The sequence below is a fragment of the Microcebus murinus genome, chromosome 23, assembly GCF_040939455.1.
Source record: "Microcebus murinus isolate Inina chromosome 23, M.murinus_Inina_mat1.0, whole genome shotgun sequence".
Lineage (NCBI taxonomy): Eukaryota > Metazoa > Chordata > Mammalia > Primates > Cheirogaleidae > Microcebus > Microcebus murinus.
The window spans coordinates 2,210,946-2,233,498 of NC_134126.1; the positions used below are offsets into that span (position 1 = coordinate 2,210,946).

The 22,553-nt window shown below is 58.5% G+C and overlaps 4 pseudogenes; all 4 read left to right on the forward strand.

Annotated features, from left to right (window-relative positions):
* The first annotated feature begins 666 nt into the window (after positions 1 to 666).
* LOC142863991 (uncharacterized) lies at positions 667 to 785 on the forward strand (annotated as a pseudogene).
* Positions 786 to 10,926: 10,141 nt separating this feature from the next.
* LOC142863992 (uncharacterized) lies at positions 10,927 to 11,045 on the forward strand (annotated as a pseudogene).
* A 3,888-nt stretch (positions 11,046 to 14,933) lies between these two features.
* LOC142863993 (uncharacterized) lies at positions 14,934 to 15,052 on the forward strand (annotated as a pseudogene).
* A 4,896-nt stretch (positions 15,053 to 19,948) lies between these two features.
* LOC142863934 (uncharacterized) lies at positions 19,949 to 20,067 on the forward strand (annotated as a pseudogene).
* The last annotated feature ends 2,486 nt before the right edge of the window (positions 20,068 to 22,553 follow it).

The window sequence follows — 22,553 nt, forward strand, 5'->3', positions numbered from 1 at the left end:
CCACGGTAGCGTTGCCGGCAGTTCTCCAAGGGCTTGGGGGTTTTCCAGAGGGAGGAGATGGAGGGGACTGATTTCTTCAGCGCCCCACAAACCACGCCACCCCACCCCACCCATGGGACACATCCCGAGAGAGAGAGAGAGAGAGAGACGCCCTATACACTCGCTCCCCTCCCCCGTGCGCTGTGCCCCAGCCCTGGCCCGGGGGAATAGGCGGCCGCCCGGCCACAGGGCGCGGGGCGCAGCTGAAAGGGGTTGTGGGGGAGGGCGGCCCCTGGCTGGGGTCAAAGGGCGAGCGCCCCGCCCGCCCGTGCGCAGTCAGCGCGCTGGGGGTGGGGGCGGGGAGGTGAAGGAGGCCAGGCGAGGAGAGGAGGGGGGCTGGAAGGTCTCCACCTTGGCGGGTCCAGCCGTGGAGGCGCGTCTTGTGTGAGTGTGAGTGAGTGAGTGAGTGTGAGTGTGAGTGTGTGTGTATAGAGAGACAGCCCCCAACCCCGGCCCGCCGCTCCCTGCCCGCCCCGCCTGTCACCCCCGCCCGCCGGACCCGGCCGGCGAACTCAACAGGCCCGGCCCGGCGCGGGTCAGCGCCGGCGCGGGGCCTGGGGCGGGAGGAGGCGGCGGGGAAGCGCAGAGAGGCTCGGCTTCTTGAGCGGGGCAGGGGCGCCCTCCGGCGTCCACGGCCACACCACCCTGAACGCGCCCGATCTCCTCTGGTCTCGGAAGCTAAGCAGGGTCGGGCCTGGTTAGAACTTGGATGGGAGACCGCCCGGGAATACCGGGTGCCTTAGGCTTCTTCTTCTTCTTTTTTTTTTTTTTTTGCCTCTGGTTCTGTCGCGTTTCTGGGAGTGCGGGGGCGGCCCGGGGTGGGGGTGACCCCCACCCTCAGCGCCCGCCGCGGTGCCTGGCGCCCCAGCCCGCACCGTGGGGCCTCCTCTTGTCCCGAGCCGCGACACCGCCGCCACGCGGCAGCATGCGTGGCTTCTGGACTGTCAGGTCTCAGACCAAAGGTCTGCTCTGTGGGAACCGACACGCTGGAGGAAACCTTGAGAGTCTGAGAGGGGAGGGAGTTCCCGAAGAAGGCCAGGATGTCATTTTGAGGGAGTATGTGACCAGAACTCCTCCCGTTGCTTTTGGGGTTCTATGGGCTACACGTAGGAATCTCTGGTGGTGGCACCTGATGTTGGGGGATCCGGAGTCACACCCAGACCTGCTCCACAGGCCTCCTTTTACTTTTCTCTTCAGATTCGTTATTTTTTTATTTTTTTATTTATTTATTTATTTATTTATTTTTTTTTTTTTTGAGACAGAGTCTCGGTTTGTTGCCCAGGCTAGAGTGAGTGCCGTGGCGTCAGCCTAGCTCACAGCAACTTCAAACTCCTGGGCTGGAGTGATCCTTCTGCCTCAGCCTCCCGGGTAGCTGGGACTACAGGCATGCGCCACCATGCCCAGCTAATTTTTTATATATATATATATATATCAGTTGGCCAATTAATTTCTTTCTATTGATAGTAGAGACGGGGTCTCGCTCTTGCTCAGGCTGGTTTTGAACTCCTGACCTTGAGCAATCCACCCGCCTCGGCCTCCCAAGAGCTAGGATTACAGGCGTGAGCCACAGCGCCCGGCCGGATTCATTATTTTTAAAAAGTGTCTCTTATCTCTATTATTGCATTTTCTTTTCTCTCTCTTTTCAAGCAGATGATGGGAGTCCAAGTATTAAGGTGACATGTGTTGCCCGTGCCCCCCTCTCCCACCCCCGTGTTCTTATTCATTTACCTCTCATGTTGTTCCAGCGTATTGTGGGGGTACCAATGTTAAGGTCGGGTGCGTTGCCCTCTCCCAGCCTCCCCCCTCGGGTCAGAGCTTCAAGTGCGCCCATCCCCCAGTCGGTGCGCACCCACCGCATTCCTAATGGATGTGTATGCCCATCCCCTCCCCACACCCGCCCGACACCCACCCGATGAAGGTGATTCCTCTGTGTCCACTTAGGTGTCCATCAGTTCGTACCCATTTGCTGGTGAGCGTGAGCACGTGGTGCTCGTGTGTCCATTCTTGGGATACTTGGCTTACTGGAACGGGTTCCAGCTCTGGCCAGGAGAACCACGAGAGGTGCCCCCTCACCGCTGCTCCTCATAGCCGAATAGCACTCCGTGGTGTCCACGCGCCACATTTCATTTACGCACTCGTGGGTCGATGGGCACTCGGGTCGCTTCCAGGTCTTTGCGATTGTGACTTGTGCCCTGACTCTAACCCTAACCCTTACCCAGCCCGTCTCCTCCACGGCCCCTGCCTGACTGACTCCTTCCCGCCCGGCCTGTCACCTGTCACCGTCCTCTGCCCCTGCCTGACACGCTCCTCCCCGCCCGGGCTGTCACCGTCCTCGGCCCCTGCCTGACGGGGCTCCTCCGTCGCCTGGGCCTTCCAAGGGCTTGGTGTGGACGCTGGTTCCAGGACGCCCTCCCAGGAAGCCGGTAGCAGGGCGGCTGCGGCGTCTCCCGCAACCCAACCGTCCGACGGCCGGCCGGCCGGCCGCCCGTCCCTAAGTGGCCTGCGGGGGACGTGCTCCCGCTGTGCCGTGGGGGCCCAGCCTGGTGTCTTCTCTGAGGCCCCGCGGCTGCCGCTCCCCGCAAGGGGAGAGCCGCGGAGGTGGGGACCGCCTCCTCATGGGGACGTACACCCAGCTCTCCACGTCGGATTCCGGGGCTCTCTGTCCTGCCAGAAGGCCCAGCTGGCCTGCGGGTCCTTAGAGTGGCAAAAACATCCGAAAACTGAGATTGAGGGTCTGGTGGGTGTCTGCACTTTTGTGCTGGGCACCCCAGGGAGGCCCGGGGGCTGGCTGGACAACGCGGTCTGCTGGGCTGGGGGGGGGGTTTGGAGGAGCAACTGATGCCCTTTGCACTTTGGGTAGTGAAAGGCCCAAACTAGCCTAAAGGCCCAAACTAGCCTAACCAGCTTTTCGCTTCTGTAACTATGCTTGCTCATAGGTAATTAAGACCCCTTCCGCTCCCTTTTTCTTTATCTTTTCCCCTAAGTGTCCCTTGCAAGTTCTCGGAATTGGGTAGTGGTCGTGCAACTGGTTGTGCAAGATGGAGCTACTGGAATTTCCCCACCCTAAACTCCCTGGCCACCTGCGTGTGGTCTCGCCCCATAAAAACCCTAAGCTTGAGAGCTTCGGCGCGGCAGCCTCCCCATCTTAGTGATGCTGTTTAGCCCCTGCGCGCGCTGAAAATAAATCCTCTTGCTCTCTTGCATCAAGCCTCTGGACTCTGAGTCTTTTTGGGCGGTCGTCTCTCTCTCCCAAACGGGCTGTACATTTCTACGGCCCAACATTTGGGGGCTCGTCCGGGATAGGAGAGGCGACCCCTCTTAAAAAGACCGGTGGCACCAGGCTTGGAGTTAGGCCGACTCCGGAGTTGTCCTTTATGTTTGTCTCTGTGTTGTATGTGATGTGTCAGTTTTGAAGTTTGAATTTGGAACGACAGGGTACTAACTCCGTGAGGAGGAAGTTCCTCTGGACCAAGATAGGGTTCTTGGCGGCCAGAAAAACTGTCGCCCTGGAGGACGCTCCAGGGATTGGGTGAGTGACCAAGTGGCCTTGGTCGACTCCATTTGTTTGCCTGCAAGTGGTTGCAGGATTGGGCAAGGTAACCCTAGGGTAAGGTATCGTCCTTTGTCTGTGTTTGTGTGCAAAAGCAAGTGGCTTCGGTATTTGTCTACTGTCTGTGTTGTCGTCCTTTTCTCTTTAATTCTCCTTTTTACTCATCCAGGAATTATGGGCCAAGGGAAGAGTACCCCTCTCTCCCTCACCCTGACACATTGGAAGGAAGTACGAGACTGGGCCCACGACCTGTCCGTCATCATCCGGAAGGGCCCCTGGCAGACGTTTTGTGCCTCTGAGTGGCCCTCCTTCGGCGTGGGGTGGCCCTCAGATGAAACTTTTAACCTTTCTATTATTTCTGCAGTGAAAAAGAAAATCTTTGCACCGCACCCCCAAGGACACCTGAATCAAGGTCCCTATATCATTGTCTGGCAGGACCTCACCCAAAACCCTCCTTCTTGGGTAAAGATGCCGGTGCCTCAGCCTTCTCTCGCCCTAGTGGCCCAGATGGCTCCATCAGATCCAGCTCGGCGACCTCTACCCCTAACTGATCCCCAGGCAGAATCCCTCCTCCTGGAATCTCCCCCACCCTATGTCCCCCAGTTGCAGGCGCAGGCAGCCCGGCCAGGGCTGGGGACAGCCCAGCCCACAGCCCCTATGGTTGAGGGTCCGGCCCAAGGCACTAGGAGTAGGAGAGGGTTGTCTTCAAATTCCATTGTCGCCTGCCCCCTACGCCCAGTGCCAGTTCCCAACTCTGGGCCAGGGTCAGATGACGACACAGCTCCCCTCCAGCTCCTCCAATATTGGCCCTTTTCCACAGCTGATCTCTATAATTAAAAATCTCAAAACTCGAACTTCTCCCAGAATCTGAGAGACCTAATTAATCTTTTAGACTCTGTTCTTTTCACTCATCAGCCCACCTGGGATGATTGCCAGCAGTTGCTTAAGGTCCTCTTCACAACGGAGGAAAGAGAAAGGATTCAGGGGGAGGCGCGGAAGCTGGTTCCGGGGAGGACGGCAGACCTACTACAAACCCACGAACCATCGACCTAACTTTTCCCCTTGAACGGCCGCTTTGGGACTACAATGAGGCTGAAGGTAGGGAGCGTCTCCGGGTCTACCGCCAGACTCTGATGGCCGGTCTCCGTGTGGCGGTGCGAAAGCCGACCAATTTGGCCAAGGTAGGAGATGTTTGTCAGGGGCCAGAGAGCCCGGCAGCATACTTAGAGAGAATCATGGAGGCCTTCCGGCAGTACACCCCATAGATCCCACTATGGAAGAGAGCAAGGCAGCTGTTATGATGGCGTTTGTCAATCAGGCGGCCCCCGACAGTAGGCACAAGGTGCAGAAAATAGATAGATTGGGCGAGAAGACTCTGCAGGACCTGTTAGAAGTGGCGGAGAAGGTCTATAACAATAGAGAGACGCTAGAAGAGAGGTTAGAGAGGATCAGGATAGAAAATAAGAAATTCCAAGCTAGAAAAGCACGGAAAGCAAACAGAGAGATGGCTAAAATCCTGCTAGCCGCCACAAGAGGGGGGCAGATAGAGTCAGAGGATAGGGAAAGGCCCTGGCGGGAAAGGCTAGGAAGGATCAATGTGCCAATTGCAAAGAGCATAGACATTGGGCTTGAGAGTGCCCCAAAAGAAAGAGGGGCGAAGACTTGAAGGTCCTGAAAAAGTCACGGTTGCAGGACAGGTAATAGACGAATAGAGAAGATGGGGTTCGGTCCCCCTCCCCAAACCTATGGTAACTTTGCAAGTGAAGGGGAACCCAGTCAGCTTCCTCATAGATACAAGAGCAGAACATTTAGTACTAATGGAAGACACAAGAAAATTGTCCAGTAAGACCAGCTGGGTGCAGGGGGCAACAAGAGCCAAACTATATCGGTGGACCACGTGGCAGAGATTAGATTTGGGTTCAAGATAAACTTGCCTACCCTGTTCAATGAGGCCCTCCATGATGACCTTGGGTTTTCGAAAAAGGCTCGACCTCTGTATGAAGGGCGTAAGGCGGGGCGAGCATGGGAGTGGACTGTAAAAATGGAAGACACTTTTCAGGCCCTGAGGGCAGCCATGCTAGAAGCCCCGGCCCTAGCACTCCCTGATCCTCCCAAAGAGTTTCACCTGTTCATAGATGAGAAGAGGGGAAATAGTCAAAGGAGTACTCACGCAGGCCCTGGGACCCTGGAAGAGACTGGTGGCGTACTTGTCAAAAAAAAAAAACTAGATCCGGTGGTGGCGGGGTGGCCAGTGTGTTTGCGAATCATCGCAGCAAGGCCCTGTTGGTCAAAGACGCTGATAAGCTCACCCTAGGGCAGCGGCTGCAGATCACCACCCCGCACGCCATAGAGGGGGTTCTGAAGCAGCCACCGGGACGGTAGATCACAAATGCGAGACTGACTCATTACCAAGGGCTTTTGCTGGACGCACCTCGCATCGAGTTCCGGGCCCCTGCAGCCTTGAATCCGGCTACGCTTCTGCCAACCCCCGCTGCAGCCGCACCTGAACGTGATTGCCTTGAGATCCTAGCCGAGACCCAGACGACCCGTAGAGACTTAAAGGATCGCCCCCTTCCAGGTAGCGACCTGACCTGGTTCACGGACGGAAGCAGTTTCATCCGGGACAGACGCAGGTACGCAGGGGCGGCCATAGTAGATGACCAAGGTAAACTTGTCTGGGCGACATGCCTTCCGCAAGGGACATCTGCTCAGAAGGCAGAACTAATAGCGCTGACAGAGGCTCTTAGCCGGGCCGAAGAAAAAGGCTGACGGTGTACACTGACAGCTGCTTTGCCTTTGGGACCGTGCACATACATAGGGCCCTCTACAGGGAAAGGGGCTTCATCACGGCAGAGAGAAAGGAAATTAAGCACATGCCTAAAATACTCCACCTACTAGAGGCTGTTTTGCTGCCAAAGGCAGTGGCGGTAGTCCACACCCCGGGACAGCAGAGCGGAGATTCAGTAGAAGCACAGGGCAATCGCAGAGCGGACGCTGAAGCTAAGAAGGCTGCAGAAGACACTCCGCAGCCAAACATCCTGCACCTTAGCCTGCCACCCCCAGGCATGGGACGGTTGCCTCCTCTGCCGGACTATTCCAGTGTAGATGAGGTCTGGGCCTCAGAGCAGCTATGTGAAAATGGCTGGTTGCGGGACGAAGGGCATCGCCTCATAGTGCCAGAACTCTTAAGACGCCACCTATTAGAGCACCTGCATCAGACCACACAGCTAAGAAAGAAAAAAATGCTGCAATTGCTAGACACTGCTCAACTAAGGTTCAAGTCACAAGGACGGGTTCCAGATGACATCGTCAAAAGTTGCCGAGCCTGTCAGGTCATGCAGCCGGGGAGGACCAGAGGGACCCACGCAGGTATGAAGGAAAGGGGGAGGTAGCCAGGACTATTTTAGGAAGTGGATTTCACAGAGGTCAAGCCTAAAAAATAGAGGTGCTGATATTTACTGGTCATGGTAGATATGTTTTCCAGATGGGTAAAAGCCTTCCCTACAAAAAAAAAAACAGCTTTGACAGTAGCTAAGAAAATATTAAAAAAAATAGTCCCCAGGTATGGACTGCCAGAAGGGATAAGATCAAATAATAGACCTGCGTTTGTCAGGTTAGTCAAGGGCTGGCCCGGGCTATGGGGATAGATTGAAAATTACATTGTGCATATAATCCCCAGAGCTCTGGGCAGGTAGAGCTAATAAATAGAACAATAAAAGAGACCCTGACTAAATTGGCCCTAGAGACTGGCAGAGACTGAGTGACCCTCCTTCCCTTCGCCCTGTTCCGAGCCTAGAACACCCCATATCACTTGGGTTTAGCCCCTTTTGAAATCATGTACGGCACACCCCCTCCTGTAGTTCCTAGGATGAGCCCTGAGGCTCTTCCGGGACATCCCAAAGTGTTGCAAGCGGTGCAGGCTCTGCAATGTGTCCACAGTCAAGTATGGCCTGCCCTCCGTGCTATCTACCGGCCTGAGGAGAAGGGTGCTAGATATCCGTTTCACCCACACCAGCCAGAGGACTGGGTGTGGGTGAAACGGCATAACAGCAGAACCCTCGAGCCAAGGTGGAAGGGCCCCTATCAAATTATTCTTGTTACCCCCACTTCTCTTAAGGTCGATAGAATAGTAGTGACCTAGATACACCACTCCCACGTGAGACCTGCTAATAAAAAAGACCAGGAGCGGTCCCAGGACCAGTGGAAAGCAACTGCAGACCCAAAGAATCCTCTAAAGATCAGACTGACCCAAGTGGCGGCGACAGCCCAGGACCGCTAACACAGACTTAGACTGGGGTTGTGGCATCTAAAAATTGACTGAGTGACAAACATAGACGGGTCTCGGTGGGGGGTTGGTTATTGTATTTTAGGGATGTTGTGTTTTTGGTCCAGTGTTTTTAAAATAGAGACCTACAGCTGTACTTACCGCCCCAAACCCCCACCAACCCCATAACCTTACATGAGTCTAAAGATTACTGTATAATGGTGTTAGTGTTCCCAAAAATAATATAGCACACTAAAGAGACAATGTATGAGAGCATAATAGGGCAAAGAGTCACCAACCTAATTTTTAAAAAAAAAAGAGAGCCCTTCACAGCCATAACCCTGGCTACTCTTTTGGCTTAGGGACAATAGGAGCAGAAACTAGTATCTCTTCTCTGGCAATGCAGCAAAGAGGGTTTAATACTCTGAGGGCAGCTGTTAATCCGAGGTAGTGCTCCAGAACCAGAGGGGGTTAGATCTAGTATTCCTCCAGCAAGAAAGACTGTGTGCTGCCCTCAAAGAAAAACGTTGTGTCTATGCAGACCATACGGGAGTTGTTAGAGAATCTATAGCTAAGGTCAAAAAAGGGCTTGCCCGCCGCAAACAAAAATATAAACAGCAAGCAGGTTGGTTTGAGTCTTAGTTTAACAGTACCCCCTGGTTAACTACTTTACTCTCCACTTTGCTAGGGCCCCTGCTTATACTCATCTTGCTCCTAACCTTTGGGCCTTGTATACTCAGCCGACTAGTGACATTTGTCTGAGAGCAGGTTGGCGCAGTTCAATTAATGGTTCTACAACAACACTATCAACCTCTTGCCAGAGATGAAGGCCTGTAGTTTCAAAATTAAAACTTTCCAAAAGAAAAAGGGGGGAATGAAAGGCCCAAACTAGCCTAAAGGCCCAAACTAGCCTAACCAGCTTTTCGCTTCTGTAACTATGCTTGCTCATAGGTAATTAAGACCCCTACCGCTCCCTTTTTCTTTATCTTTTCCCCTAAGTGTCCCTTGCAAGTTCTCGGAATTGGGTAGTGGTCGTGCAACTGGTTGTGCAAGATAGAGCTACTAGAATTTCCCCACCCTAAACTCCCTGGCCACCTGCGTGTAGTCTCGCCCCATAAAAACCCTAAGCTTGAGAGCTTCGGCGCGGCAGCCTCCCCATCTTAGTGATGCTGTTTAGCCCCTGCGCGCGCTAAAAATAAATCCTCTTGCTCTCTTGCATCAAGCCTCTGGACTCTGAGTCTTTTTGGGCGGTCGTCTCTCTCTCCCAAACGGGCTGTACATTTCTACGGCCCAACAGTAGCAAGTGTCTGAGGTGTCTCTGGGCCCTGCGCCATGTGGGGGCGGGGGCGGGGGCGGGGTGGGAGGAGGAGGAGGAGGAGGAGGACGAGGAGGAGGAGGCGGGAAGGGCTGTGGCCTGCAGTCGTGTTCCCCGGGGTGGCACGGCATGTGGCTTCTTCCACAGGCTGCTTGGCCTGGGCTCCCTGCACCTGGGCCTTTGGAGGACTGGCCCTGTGCTTGCCAACACTTCCTGCAGGGACCCAGAGCTGGGAGGTTGCATCTCTCAGCCCTGGGTCGGGCAGAGCCCCAGCGGGCCATGCCCACAAGCTCTCTCAGCACGGGTCCCCCAGAAGGCTCCTTTGGGACCAGGATTCTCTTGCGGGTGACTCTTTAAGGTCTGGCCCCTGGATGGAGGGGCACCAGGAGTAGAGGAGCAGGAAGTGGAAGGGGGTGGCCATGCGAGGGGACACTTTCAGGCCAAGTCCCAGCTTCAGCCTGATCCTCCTAGGAACCCCGGGGTGTACATCACACCTCCTGGTTGCCCCGCTCTGAGACAAGGAGCCGGGCTTCGCATTCCCACAGCAGCCAGTCGTGGGCTGAGGACACCTGGGGCGTTGGGAACTCCCTGGCTTCTCCTTGGATTAACATCTGGAGCTGCTTGGGAATCGTGCCGCCACACACACCCGAGTGCAGGTGTCTTCTGCACAGACTGCGGGCCTCGCTCTTCTGAATGCCGCTAGCTCGCCACCCACCCACGGGTGACCCTGGTCAGGGTACTTTCTCTCAGGGGCAGACTCTGATCCGGGCGGGCTACCGGTGTCTCTGTTTGCTCCTTTCTTTCTTCCATTTCGGGAAAGGCTTCCTTACTGGGTGTGGAAATCTCCAATGCCTTTCCTCGCCTATTCTGTCAGCTTTCAAATTCTCTTTCAGTTGCCACCCTCACAGATGGATTAGGAAACTCTTTCCGGTGCACTCATTAGTGAAATGACCTCAATGACGCTGGAATCCAATATCTAGTCGCCGATTTTTAGCGAGTCCACACGCCAGGGTGGTTGGGGTCCAATGCAGCCCCTGCCAGGCCCAGGCCCCTTGGACTGGGCCACAGGAGGACACAGAGGAGCGTCCCGGCCCCCACGGTAGCGTTGCCGGCAGTTCTCCAAGGGCTTGGGGGTTTTCCAGAGGGAGGAGATGGAGGGGACTGATTTCTTCAGCGCCCCACAAACCACGCCACCCCACCCCACCCATGGGACACATCCCGAGAGAGAGAGAGAGAGAGAGACGCCCCATACACTCGCTCCCCTCCCCCGTGCGCTGTGCCCCAGCCCTGGCCCGGGGGAATAGGCGGCCGCCCGGCCACAGGGCGCGGGGCGCAGCTGAAAGGGGTTGTGGGGGAGGGCGGCCCCTGGCTGGGGTCAAAGGGCGAGCGCCCCGCCCGCCCGCCCGTGCGCAGTCAGCGCGCTGGGGGTGGGGGCGGGGAGGTGAAGGAGGCCAGGCGAGGAGAGGAGGGGGGCTGGAAGGTCTCCACCTTGGCGGGTCCAGCCGTGGAGGCGCGTCTTGTGTGAGTGTGAGTGAGTGAGTGAGTGTGAGTGTGTGTGTATAGAGAGACAGCCCCCAACCCCGGCCCGCCGCTCCCTGCCCGCCCCGCCTGTCACCCCCGCCCGCCGGACCCGGCCGGCGAACTCAACAGGCCCGGCCCGGCGCGGGTCAGCGCCGGCGCGGGGCCTGGGGCGGGAGGAGGCGGCGGGGAAGCGCAGAGAGGCTCGGCTTCTTGAGCGGGGCAGGGGCGCCCTCCGGCGTCCACGGCCACACCACCCTGAACGCGCCCGATCTCCTCTGGTCTCGGAAGCTAAGCAGGGTCGGGCCTGGTTAGAACTTGGATGGGAGACCGCCCGGGAATACCGGGTGCCTTAGGCTTCTTCTTCTTCTTTTTTTTTTTTTTTTGCCTCTGGTTCTGTCGCGTTTCTGGGAGTGCGGGGGCGGCCCGGGGTGGGGGTGACCCCCACCCTCAGCGCCCGCCGCGGTGCCTGGCGCCCCAGCCCGCACCGTGGGGCCTCCTCTTGTCCCGAGCCGCGACACCGCCGCCACGCGGCAGCATGCGTGGCTTCTGGACTGTCAGGTCTCAGACCAAAGGTCTGCTCTGTGGGAACCGACACGCTGGAGGAAACCTTGAGAGTCTGAGAGGGGAGGGAGTTCCCGAAGAAGGCCAGGATGTCATTTTGAGGGAGTATGTGACCAGAACTCCTCCCGTTGCTTTTGGGGTTCTATGGGCTACACGTAGGAATCTCTGGTGGTGGCACCTGATGTTGGGGGATCCGGAGTCACACCCAGACCTGCTCCACAGGCCTCCTTTTACTTTTCTCTTCGGATTCGTTATTTTTTTATTTATTTATTTATTTATTTATTTATTTATTTATTTTTTTTTTTTTTTTTGAGACAGAGTCTCGGTTTGTTGCCCAGGCTAGAGTGAGTGCCGTGGCGTCAGCCTAGCTCACAGCAACTTCAAACTCCTGGGCTGGAGTGATCCTTCTGCCTCAGCCTCCCGGGTAGCTGGGACTACAGGCATGTGCCACCATGCCCAGCTAATTTTTTATATATATATATATATCAGTTGGCCAATTAATTTCTTTCTATTGATAGTAGAGACGGGGTCTCGCTCTTGCTCAGGCTGGTTTTGAACTCCTGACCTTGAGCAATCCACCCGCCTCGGCCTCCCAAGAGCTAGGATTACAGGCGTGAGCCACAGCGCCCGGCCGGATTCATTATTTTTAAAAAGTGTCTCTTATCTCTATTATTGCATTTTCTTTTCTCTCTCTTTTCAAGCAGATGATGGGAGTCCAAGTATTAAGGTGACATGTGTTGCCCGTGCCCCCCTCTCCCACCCCCGTGTTCTTATTCATTTACCTCTCATGTTGTTCCAGCGTATTGTGGGGGTACCAATGTTAAGGTCGGGTGCGTTGCCCTCTCCCAGCCTCCCCCCTCGGGTCAGAGCTTCAAGTGCGCCCATCCCCCAGTCGGTGCGCACCCACCGCATTCCTAATGGATGTGTATGCCCATCCCCTCCCCACACCCGCCCGACACCCACCCGATGAAGGTGATTCCTCTGTGTCCACTTAGGTGTCCATCAGTTCGTACCCATTTGCTGGTGAGCGTGAGCACGTGGTGCTCGTGTGTCCATTCTTGGGATACTTGGCTTACTGGAACGGGTTCCAGCTCTGGCCAGGAGAACCACGAGAGGTGCCCCCTCACCGCTGCTCCTCATAGCCGAATAGCACTCCGTGGTGTCCACGCGCCACATTTCATTTACGCACTCGTGGGTCGATGGGCACTCGGGTCGCTTCCAGGTCTTTGCGATTGTGACTTGTGCCCTGACTCTAACCCTAACCCTTACCCAGCCCGTCTCCTCCACGGCCCCTGCCTGACTGACTCCTTCCCGCCCGGCCTGTCACCTGTCACCGTCCTCTGCCCCTGCCTGACACGCTCCTCCCCGCCCGGGCTGTCACCGTCCTCGGCCCCTGCCTGACGGGGCTCCTCCGTCGCCTGGGCCTTCCAAGGGCTTGGTGTGGACGCTGGTTCCAGGACGCCCTCCCAGGAAGCCGGTAGCAGGGCGGCTGCGGCGTCTCCCGCAACCCAACCGTCCGACGGCCGGCCGGCCGGCCGCCCGTCCCTAAGTGGCCTGCGGGGGACGTGCTCCCGCTGTGCCGTGGGGGCCCAGCCTGGTGTCTTCTCTGAGGCCCCGCGGCTGCCGCTCCCCGCAAGGGGAGAGCCGCGGAGGTGGGGACCGCCTCCTCATGGGGACGTACACCCAGCTCTCCACGTCGGATTCCGGGGCTCTCTGTCCTGCCAGAAGGCCCAGCTGGCCTGCGGGTCCTTAGAGTGGCAAAAACATCCGAAAACTGAGATTGAGGGTCTGGTGGGTGTCTGCACTTTTGTGCTGGGCACCCCAGGGAGGCCCGGGGGCTGGCTGGACAACGCGGTCTGCTGGGCTGGGGGGGGGGTTTGGAGGAGCAACTGATGCCCTTTGCACTTTGGGTAGCAAGTGTCTGAGGTGTCTCTGGGCCCTGCGCCATGTGGGGGCGGGGGCGGGGGCGGGGTGGGAGGAGGAGGAGGAGGAGGAGGACGAGGAGGAGGAGGCGGGAAGGGCTGTGGCCTGCAGTCGTGTTCCCCGGGGTGGCACGGCATGTGGCTTCTTCCACAGGCTGCTTGGCCTGGGCTCCCTGCACCTGGGCCTTTGGAGGACTGGCCCTGTGCTTGCCAACACTTCCTGCAGGGACCCAGAGCTGGGAGGTTGCATCTCTCAGCCCTGGGTCGGGCAGAGCCCCAGCGGGCCATGCCCACAAGCTCTCTCAGCACGGGTCCCCCAGAAGGCTCCTTTGGGACCAGGATTCTCTTGCGGGTGACTCTTTAAGGTCTGGCCCCTGGATGGAGGGGCACCAGGAGTAGAGGAGCAGGAAGGGGAAGGGGGTGGCCATGCGAGGGGACACTTTCAGGCCAAGTCCCAGCTTCAGCCTGATCCTCCTAGGAACCCCGGGGTGTACATCACACCTCCTGGTTGCCCCGCTCTGAGACAAGGAGCCGGGCTTCGCATTCCCACAGCAGCCAGTCGTGGGCTGAGGACACCTGGGGCGTTGGGAACTCCCTGGCTTCTCCTTGGATTAACATCTGGAGCTGCTTGGGAATCGTGCCGCCACACACACCCGAGTGCAGGTGTCTTCTGCACAGACTGCGGGCCTCGCTCTTCTGAATGCCGCTAGCTCGCCACCCACCCACGGGTGACCCTGGTCAGGGTACTTTCTCTCAGGGGCAGACTCTGATCCGGGCGGGCTACCGGTGTCTCTGTTTGCTCCTTTCTTTCTTCCATTTCGGGAAAGGCTTCCTTACTGGGTGTGGAAATCTCCAATGCCTTTCCTCGCCTATTCTGTCAGCTTTCAAATTCTCTTTCAGTTGCCACCCTCACAGATGGATTAGGAAACTCTTTCCGGTGCACTCATTAGTGAAATGACCTCAATGACGCTGGAATCCAATATCTAGTCGCCGATTTTTAGCGAGTCCACACGCCAGGGTGGTTGGGGTCCAATGCAGCCCCTGCCAGGCCCAGGCCCCTTGGACTGGGCCACAGGAGGACACAGAGGAGCGTCCCGGCCCCCACGGTAGCGTTGCCGGCAGTTCTCCAAGGGCTTGGGGGTTTTCCAGAGGGAGGAGATGGAGGGGACTGATTTCTTCAGCGCCCCACAAACCACGCCACCCCACCCCACCCATGGGACACATCCCGAGAGAGAGAGAGAGAGACGCCCCATACACTCGCTCCCCTCCCCCGTGCGCTGTGCCCCAGCCCTGGCCCGGGGGAATAGGCGGCCGCCCGGCCACAGGGCGCGGGGCGCAGCTGAAAGGGGTTGTGGGGGAGGGCGGCCCCTGGCTGGGGTCAAAGGGCGAGCGCCCCGCCCGCCCGCCCGTGCGCAGTCAGCGCGCTGGGGGTGGGGGCGGGGAGGTGAAGGAGGCCAGGCGAGGAGAGGAGGGGGGCTGGAAGGTCTCCACCTTGGCGGGTCCAGCCGTGGAGGCGCGTCTTGTGTGAGTGTGAGTGAGTGAGTGAGTGTGAGTGTGTGTGTATAGAGAGACAGCCCCCAACCCCGGCCCGCCGCTCCCTGCCCGCCCCGCCTGTCACCCCCGCCCGCCGGACCCGGCCGGCGAACTCAACAGGCCCGGCCCGGCGCGGGTCAGCGCCGGCGCGGGGCCTGGGGCGGGAGGAGGCGGCGGGGAAGCGCAGAGAGGCTCGGCTTCTTGAGCGGGGCAGGGGCGCCCTCCGGCGTCCACGGCCACACCACCCTGAACGCGCCCGATCTCCTCTGGTCTCGGAAGCTAAGCAGGGTCGGGCCTGGTTAGAACTTGGATGGGAGACCGCCCGGGAATACCGGGTGCCTTAGGCTTCTTCTTCTTCTTTTTTTTTTTTTTTTGCCTCTGGTTCTGTCGCGTTTCTGGGAGTGCGGGGGCGGCCCGGGGTGGGGGTGACCCCCACCCTCAGCGCCCGCCGCGGTGCCTGGCGCCCCAGCCCGCACCGTGGGGCCTCCTCTTGTCCCGAGCCGCGACACCGCCGCCACGCGGCAGCATGCGTGGCTTCTGGACTGTCAGGTCTCAGACCAAAGGTCTGCTCTGTGGGAACCGACACGCTGGAGGAAACCTTGAGAGTCTGAGAGGGGAGGGAGTTCCCGAAGAAGGCCAGGATGTCATTTTGAGGGAGTATGTGACCAGAACTCCTCCCGTTGCTTTTGGGGTTCTATGGGCTACACGTAGGAATCTTTGGTGGTGGCACCTGATGTTGGGGGATCCGGAGTCACACCCAGACCTGCTCCACAGGCCTCCTTTTACTTTTCTCTTCGGATTCGTTATTTTTTTATTTATTTATTTATTTATTTATTTATTTATTTTTTTTTTTTGAGACAGAGTCTCGGTTTGTTGCCCAGGCTAGAGTGAGTGCCGTGGCGTCAGCCTAGCTCACAGCAACTTCAAACTCCTGTGCTGGAGTGATCCTTCTGCCTCAGCCTCCCGGGTAGCTGGGACTACAGGCATGCGCCACCATGCCCAGCTAATTTTTTATATATATATCAGTTGGCCAATTAATTTCTTTCTATTGATAGTAGAGACGGGGTCTCGCTCTTGCTCAGGCTGGTTTTGAACTCCTGACCTTGAGCAATCCGCCCGCCTCGGCCTCCCAAGAGCTAGGATTACAGGCGTGAGCCACAGCGCCCGGCCGGATTCATTATTTTTAAAAAGTGTCTCTTATCTCTATTATTGCATTTTCTTTTCTCTCTCTTTTCAAGCAGATGATGGGAGTCCAAGTATTAAGGTGACATGTGTTGCCCGTGCCCTCCTCTCCCCCCCCCCCGTGTTCTTATTCATTTACCTCTCATGTTGTTCCAGCGTATTGTGGGGGTACCAATGTTAAGGTCGGGTGCGTTGCCCTCTCCCAGCCTCCCCCCTCGGGTCAGAGCTTCAAGTGCGCCCATCCCCCAGTCGGTGCGCACCCACCCCATTCCTAATGGATGTGTATGCCCATCCCCTCCCCCCACCCGCCCGACACCCACCCGATGAAGGTGATTCCTCTGTGTCCACTTAGGTGTCCATCGGTTCGTACCCATTTGCTGGTGAGCGCGAGCACGTGGTGCTCGTGTGTCCATTCTTGGGATACTTGGCTTACTGGAACGGGTTCCAGCTCTGGCCAGGAGAACCACGAGAGGTGCCCCCTCACCGCTGCTCCTCATAGCCGAATAGCACTCCGTGGTGTCCACGCGCCACATTTCATTTACGCACTCGTGGGTGGATGGGCACTCGGGTCGCTTCCAGGTCTTTGCGATTGTGACTTGTGCCCTGACTCTAACCCTAACCCTTACCCAGCCCGTCTCCTCCACGGCCCCTGCCTGACTGACTCCTTCCTGCCCGGCCTGTCACCTGTCACCGTCCTCTGCCCTGTCTGACACGGTCCTCCCCGCCCGGGCTGTCACCGTCCTCGGCCCCTGCCTGACGGGGCTCCTCCGTCGCCTGGGCCTTCCAAGGGCTTGGTGTGGACGCTGGTTCCAGGACGCCCTCCCATTAACCCGGTAGCAGGGCGGCCGCGGCGTCTCGCGCAACCCAACCGTCCGCTGGCCGGCCGCCCGTCCCTAAGTGGCCTGCGGGGGACGTGCTCCCGCTGTGCCGTGGGGGCCCAGCCTGGTGTCTTCTCTGAGGCCCCGCGGCTGCCGCTCCCCGCAAGGGGAGAGCCGCGGAGGTGGGGACCGCCTCCTCATGGGGACGTACACCCAGCTCTCCACGTCGGATTCCGGGGCTCTCTGTCCTGCCAGAAGGCCCAGCTGGCCTGCGGGTCCTTAGAGTGGCAAAAACATCCGAAAACTGAGATTGAGGGTCTGGTGGGTGTCTGCACTTTTGTGCTGGGCACCCCAGGGAGGCCCGGGGGCTGGCTGGACAACGCGGTCTGCTGGGCTGGGGGGGGGGTTTGGAGGAGCGACTGATGCCCTTTGCACTTTGGGTAGCAAGTGTCTGAGGTGTCTCTGGGCCCTGCGCCATGTGGGGGCGGGGGCGGGGGCGGGGTGGGAGGAGGAGGAGGAGGCGGGAAGGGCTGTGGCCTGCAGTCGTGTTCCCCGGGGTGGCACAGCATGTGGCTTCTTCCACAGGCTGCTTGGCCTGGGCTCCCTGCACCTGGGCCTTTGGAGGACTGGCCCTGTGCTTGCCAACACTTCCTGCAGGGACCCAGAGCTGGGAGGTTGCATCTCTCAGCCCTGGGTCGGGCAGAGCCCCAGCGGGCCATGCCCACAAGCTCTCTCAGCACGGGTCCCCCAGAAGGCTCCTTTGGGACCAGGATTCTCTTGCGGGTGACTCTTTAAGGTCTGGCCCCTGGATGGAGGGGCACCAGGAGTAGAGGAGCAGGAAGGGGAAGGGGGTGGCCATGCGAGGGGACACTTTCAGGCCAAGTCCCAGCTTCAGCCTGATCCTCCTAGGAACCCCGGGGTGGACATCACACCTCCTGGTTGCCCCGCTCTGAGACAAGGAGCCGGGCTTCGCATTCCCACAGCAGCCAGTCGTGGGCTGAGGACACCTGGGGCGTTGGGAACTCCCTGGCTTCTCCTTGGATTAACATCTGGAGCTGCTTGGGAATCGTGCCGCCACACACACCCGAGTGCAGGTGTCTTCTGCACAGACTGAGGGCCTCGCTCTTCTGAATGCCGCTAGCTCGCCACCCACCCACGGGTGAACCTGGTCAGGGTGCTTTCTCTCAGGGGCAGACTCTGATCCGGGCGGGCTACCGGTGTCTCTGTTTGCTCCTTTCTTTCTTCCATTTCGGGAAAGGCTTCCTTACTGGGTGTGGAAATCTCCTATGCCTTTCCTCGCCTATTCTGTCAGCTTTCAAATTCTCTTTCAGTTGCTACCCTCACAGATGGATTAGGAAACTCTTTCTGGTGCACTCATTAGTGAAATGACCTCAATGACGCTGGAATGTGGGGCGCGGTGTCAATGCCATTTACAAATTGGCGCCTGTTTCCGGCTTTGCCTAGAACAGCAAACAAGTTTAGGGCACTCGCAATTGTAGGTTGCCCTGTGGCGCGAGTATGCAAACGAAGGGTCCTGCTATGGACTAATGCTTTGGTGGCTCGACAGCTTAGCGGACTATCCCATCTTAGGGGTTGTGCTTCTGGGGTATATAGCAGCCTGTGCGCTGCCGGGCTGGGTCTTCCGCATCATGTAAGTCTAAAGGGAACCCCATTAAAGCACTGTCAGAAGAACTCCGGTTGCCGCGTCTTCCTTGCTGGCGAGGCGGGCGCGACACTGAAATCCAATATCTAATCGCCGATTTTTAGCGAGTCCACACGCCAGGGTGGTTGGGGTCCAATGCAGCCCCGGCCAGGCCCCGGCCCCTTGGACTGGGCCACAGGAGGACACAGAGGAGGGTCCCGGCCCCCACGGTAGCGGTGTGGGCAGTTCTCCAAGGGCTTGGGCATTTTCCAGAGGTCGGATATGGAGGGGACTGATTTCTTCAGCGCCCCACAAACCACGCCACCCAACCCCACCCATGGGACACATCCCTAGAGAGAGACACGCCCCATACACTCGCTCCCCTCCCCCATGGGCTGTGCCCCAGCCCTGTCCCGGGGGAATTGGCGGCTGCCCGGCCACAGGGTGGAGGGCGCAGGTGAAAGGGGTTGTGGGGGAGGGCGGCCCCTGGCTGGGGTCAAAGGGCGAGCGCCCTGTGCGTGCCTGCTCAGTCAGGGGCATGCGCAGTCAGGGGCGGCGGCGCGCTGGGGGTGGGGGCGGGGAGGTGAAGGAGGCCAGGCGAGGAGAGGAGGGGGGCTGGAAGCTCTCCACCTTGGCGGGTCCAGCCGTGGAGGGGCATCTTGTGTGAGTGTGAGTGACTGAGTGTGAGTGTGAGTGTGTGTGTATAGAGAGACAGCCCCAACCCCGGCCCGCTGCTCCCTGCCCGCCCCGCCCCGCCCCGCCTGTCACCCCCGTCCCTCGGAGCCCACCGGACCCGGCCTGCGAACTCAACAGGCCCGGCCCGGCGCGGGTCAGCGCCGGCGTGGGGCCTGGGGCGGGAGGAGGCGGCGGGGAAGGGCAGAGAGGCTCGGCTTCTTTTTTTTTTTTTTTTTTATTTTGGCATATTATGGGGGTACAGATTTTAAGGTTTCAATAAATGCCCATTTCCCCCCCTCCCCCCAAAAGTCTGAGTCTCCATCATGACCATCCCCCAGATGGTACACATCTCACTCATTATATATGTATATACCCACCCCCCTCCCCCCTCCCCCCTCCCACCTGCCCAATACCCTATTACTGTAGTACCTATGTGTCCACTTAGGTGCTAGTCAGTTAATACCAGTTTTCTGGAGAATATATCTGGTGCTTGTTTCTCCATTCTTGGGATACTTCACTTAGTAGTATGGGTTCCAGCTCTAACCAGGAAAATATAAGATGTGCTATATCACCATTGTTTCTTAGAGCTGAATAGTACTCCATGGTATACATATACCACATTTTATTAATCCATTCTTGGATTGATGGGCACTTGGGCTCTTTCCACAGCCTTGCAATTATGAATTGTGCTGCTATAAACATTCGAGTGCAGGTGTCTTTTTTGTAGAGTGTCACTGGATCATTTGGGTAGATGCCCAGCAATGGGATTGCTGGATCAAATGGTAGATTCAGTTGTATCGCTTTAAGGTATCTCCATATTGCTTTCCACAGAGGTTGAACTAGTTTGCAGTCCCACCAGCAGTGTAGGAGTGTTCCTCTCTCTCCGCAACCACGGCTTCTTGAGCGGGGCAGGGGCGCCCTCTGCCGTCTAGGGCCACACCACCCTGAACGCGCCCCGTCTGGTCTGATCTCGGAAGCTAAGCAGGGTCGGGCCTGGTTAGTACTTGGATGGGAGACCGCCTGGGAATCCCGGGTGCCGTAGGCTTCTTCTTTTTTTTTTTTGCCTCTGGTTCTGTCCCGTTTCTGGGAGCGCGGCGGCGGCAGCCCGGGCTGGGGGTGACCCCCACCCTCAGCGCCCGCCGCGGTGCCTGGAGCCCCAGCCCGCACCGTGGAGCCTCCTCTTGTCCCAAGACGCGACACCGCCGCCACGCGGCAGCATGCGTGGCTTCTGGACTGTCAGGTCTCAGACCAAAGGTCTGCTCTGTGGGAACCGACACGCTGGAGGAAACCTTGAGAGTCTGAGAGGGGAGGGAGTTCCCGAAGAAGGCCAGGATGTCATTTTGAGGGAGTATGTGACCAGAATTCGTCCCGTTGCTTTTGGGGTTCTATGGGCTACACATAGGAATCTTTGGTGGTGGCACCTGATGTTGGGGGTTCCGGAGTCACACCCAGACCTTCTCCACAGGCCTCCTTTTACTTTTCTCTTCTGATTCATTATTTTTAAAAAGTGTCTCTTATCTCTATTATTGCATTTTCTTTTCTCTCTCTTTTCAAGCAGATGATGGGAGTCCAAGTATTAAGGTGACATGTGTTGCCCGTGCCCCCCTCTCCCACCCCCGTGTTCTTATTCATTTACCTCTCATGTTGTTCCAGCGTATTGTGGGGGTACCAATGTTAAGGTCGGGTGCGTTGCCCTCTCCCAGCCTCCCCCCTCGGGTCAGAGCTTCAAGTGCGCCCATCCCCCAGTCGGTGCGCACCCACCCCATTCCTAATGGATGTGTATGCCCATCCCCTCCCCCCACCCGCCCGACACCCACCCGATGAAGGTGATTCCTCTGTGTCCACCTAGATGTCCATCGGATCGTACCCATTAGCTGGTGAGCGCGAGCACGTGGTGCTCGTGTGTCCATTCTTGGGATACTTGGCTTACTGGAACGGGTTCCAGCTCTGGCCAAGAGAACCACAAGAGGTGCCCCCTCACCGCTGCTCCTCACAGCCGAATGGCACTCCATGGTGTCCACGCGCCACATGTTATTAATGCACTCCTGGATGGATGGGCACTCGGGTCGCTTCCACATCTTTGTGATTTTGAATTATGCGCAGTCCCCCTACCCCTTGCTCAGCCCATCTCCTCTGCCCCTGCCTGACGCGCTCCTCCCTCGCCAGGCCTGTCACTGTTCTCGGCCCCTGCCTGACCGGCTCCTTCCAACCCCGACCCGCGTCACGTCACCATCAACGTCCTCTTAGCCTGCCTGGCAGGCTCCTCCACGCCTGGCCCACCACTTCCGCCACTGCCTGACTCGCTCCTCCCCGGCCAGGCCCGTCACTGTTCTGGGCCCCTGCCTGACCGGCTCCTTCCCGCCCAACCTGTCACCGTCCTCGGCCCCTGCCTGACACGCTCCTCCCCGCTCGTCACCATCCTCGGCCCCTGCCTGACCGGCTCCTCCGTCGCCAGGGCCTTCCAAGGGCTTGTTGTGGACGCTGCTTCCAGGAAGCCCTCCAGGACCGCGGCAGCAGGGCGGCCGCAGCAGTCTGGCGAGGCATCTGCTGGGGACGTGCCCCAATGTGCCACGGGGGCCCAGCCTGGTGTCTTCCCTGAAGCCCCGGGACTGCCGCTCCCCGCAAGGGGAGAGCCGCGGAGGTGGGGACCGCCTCCTCATGGGGACGTACACCCTGCTCTCCACGTCGGATTCCGGGGCTCTCTGTCCTGCCAGAAGGCCCAGCTGGACTGCGGGTCCTTACAGTGGCAAAAACATCTGAAAACTGAGATTGAGGGTACGGTGGGTGTCTCCACTTTTGTGCTGGGCACCCCAGGGAGGACCGGGGGCTGGCTGGACAACGCGGTCTGCTGGGCGGGGGGGTTTGGAGGAGCAACTGATGCCCTTTGCACTTTGGGTAGCAAGTGTCTGAGGTGTCTCTGGGCCCTGCGACATATGGGGGCCGGGTCGGGGTGGGAGGAGGAGGAGGAGGAGGAGGAGAGAAGGGCTGTGGCCTGCAGTCGTGTTCCCGGGGTGGCATGGCATGTGGCTTCTTCCACAGGCTGCTTGGCCTGGGCTCCCTGCACCTGGGCCTTTGGAGGACTGGCCCTGTGCTTGCCAACACTTCCTGCAGGGACCCAGAGCTGGGAGGTTGCATCTCTCAGCCCTGGGTCGGGCAGAGCCCCAGCGGGCCATGCTCACAACCTCTCTCAGCACGGGTCCCCCAGAAGGCTCCTTTGGGACCAGGATTCTCTTGCGAGTGACTCTTTAAGGTCTGGCCCCTGGATGGAGGGGCACCAGGAGTAGAGGAGCAGGAAGGGGAAGGGGGTGGCCATGCGAGGGGACACTTTCAGGCCAAGTCCCAGCTCCAGCCTGATCCTCCTGGGAACCCTGGGGTGTACATCACACCTCCTGGTTGCCCCGCTCTGAGACAAGGAGCCGGGCTTCGCATTCTCACAGCAGCCAGTCATGGGCTGAGGACACCTGGGGCGTCAGAGAAGACACCAGGCCGGGCCCCCACGGCACAGCGAGAGCACGTCTCCCACAGGCCACA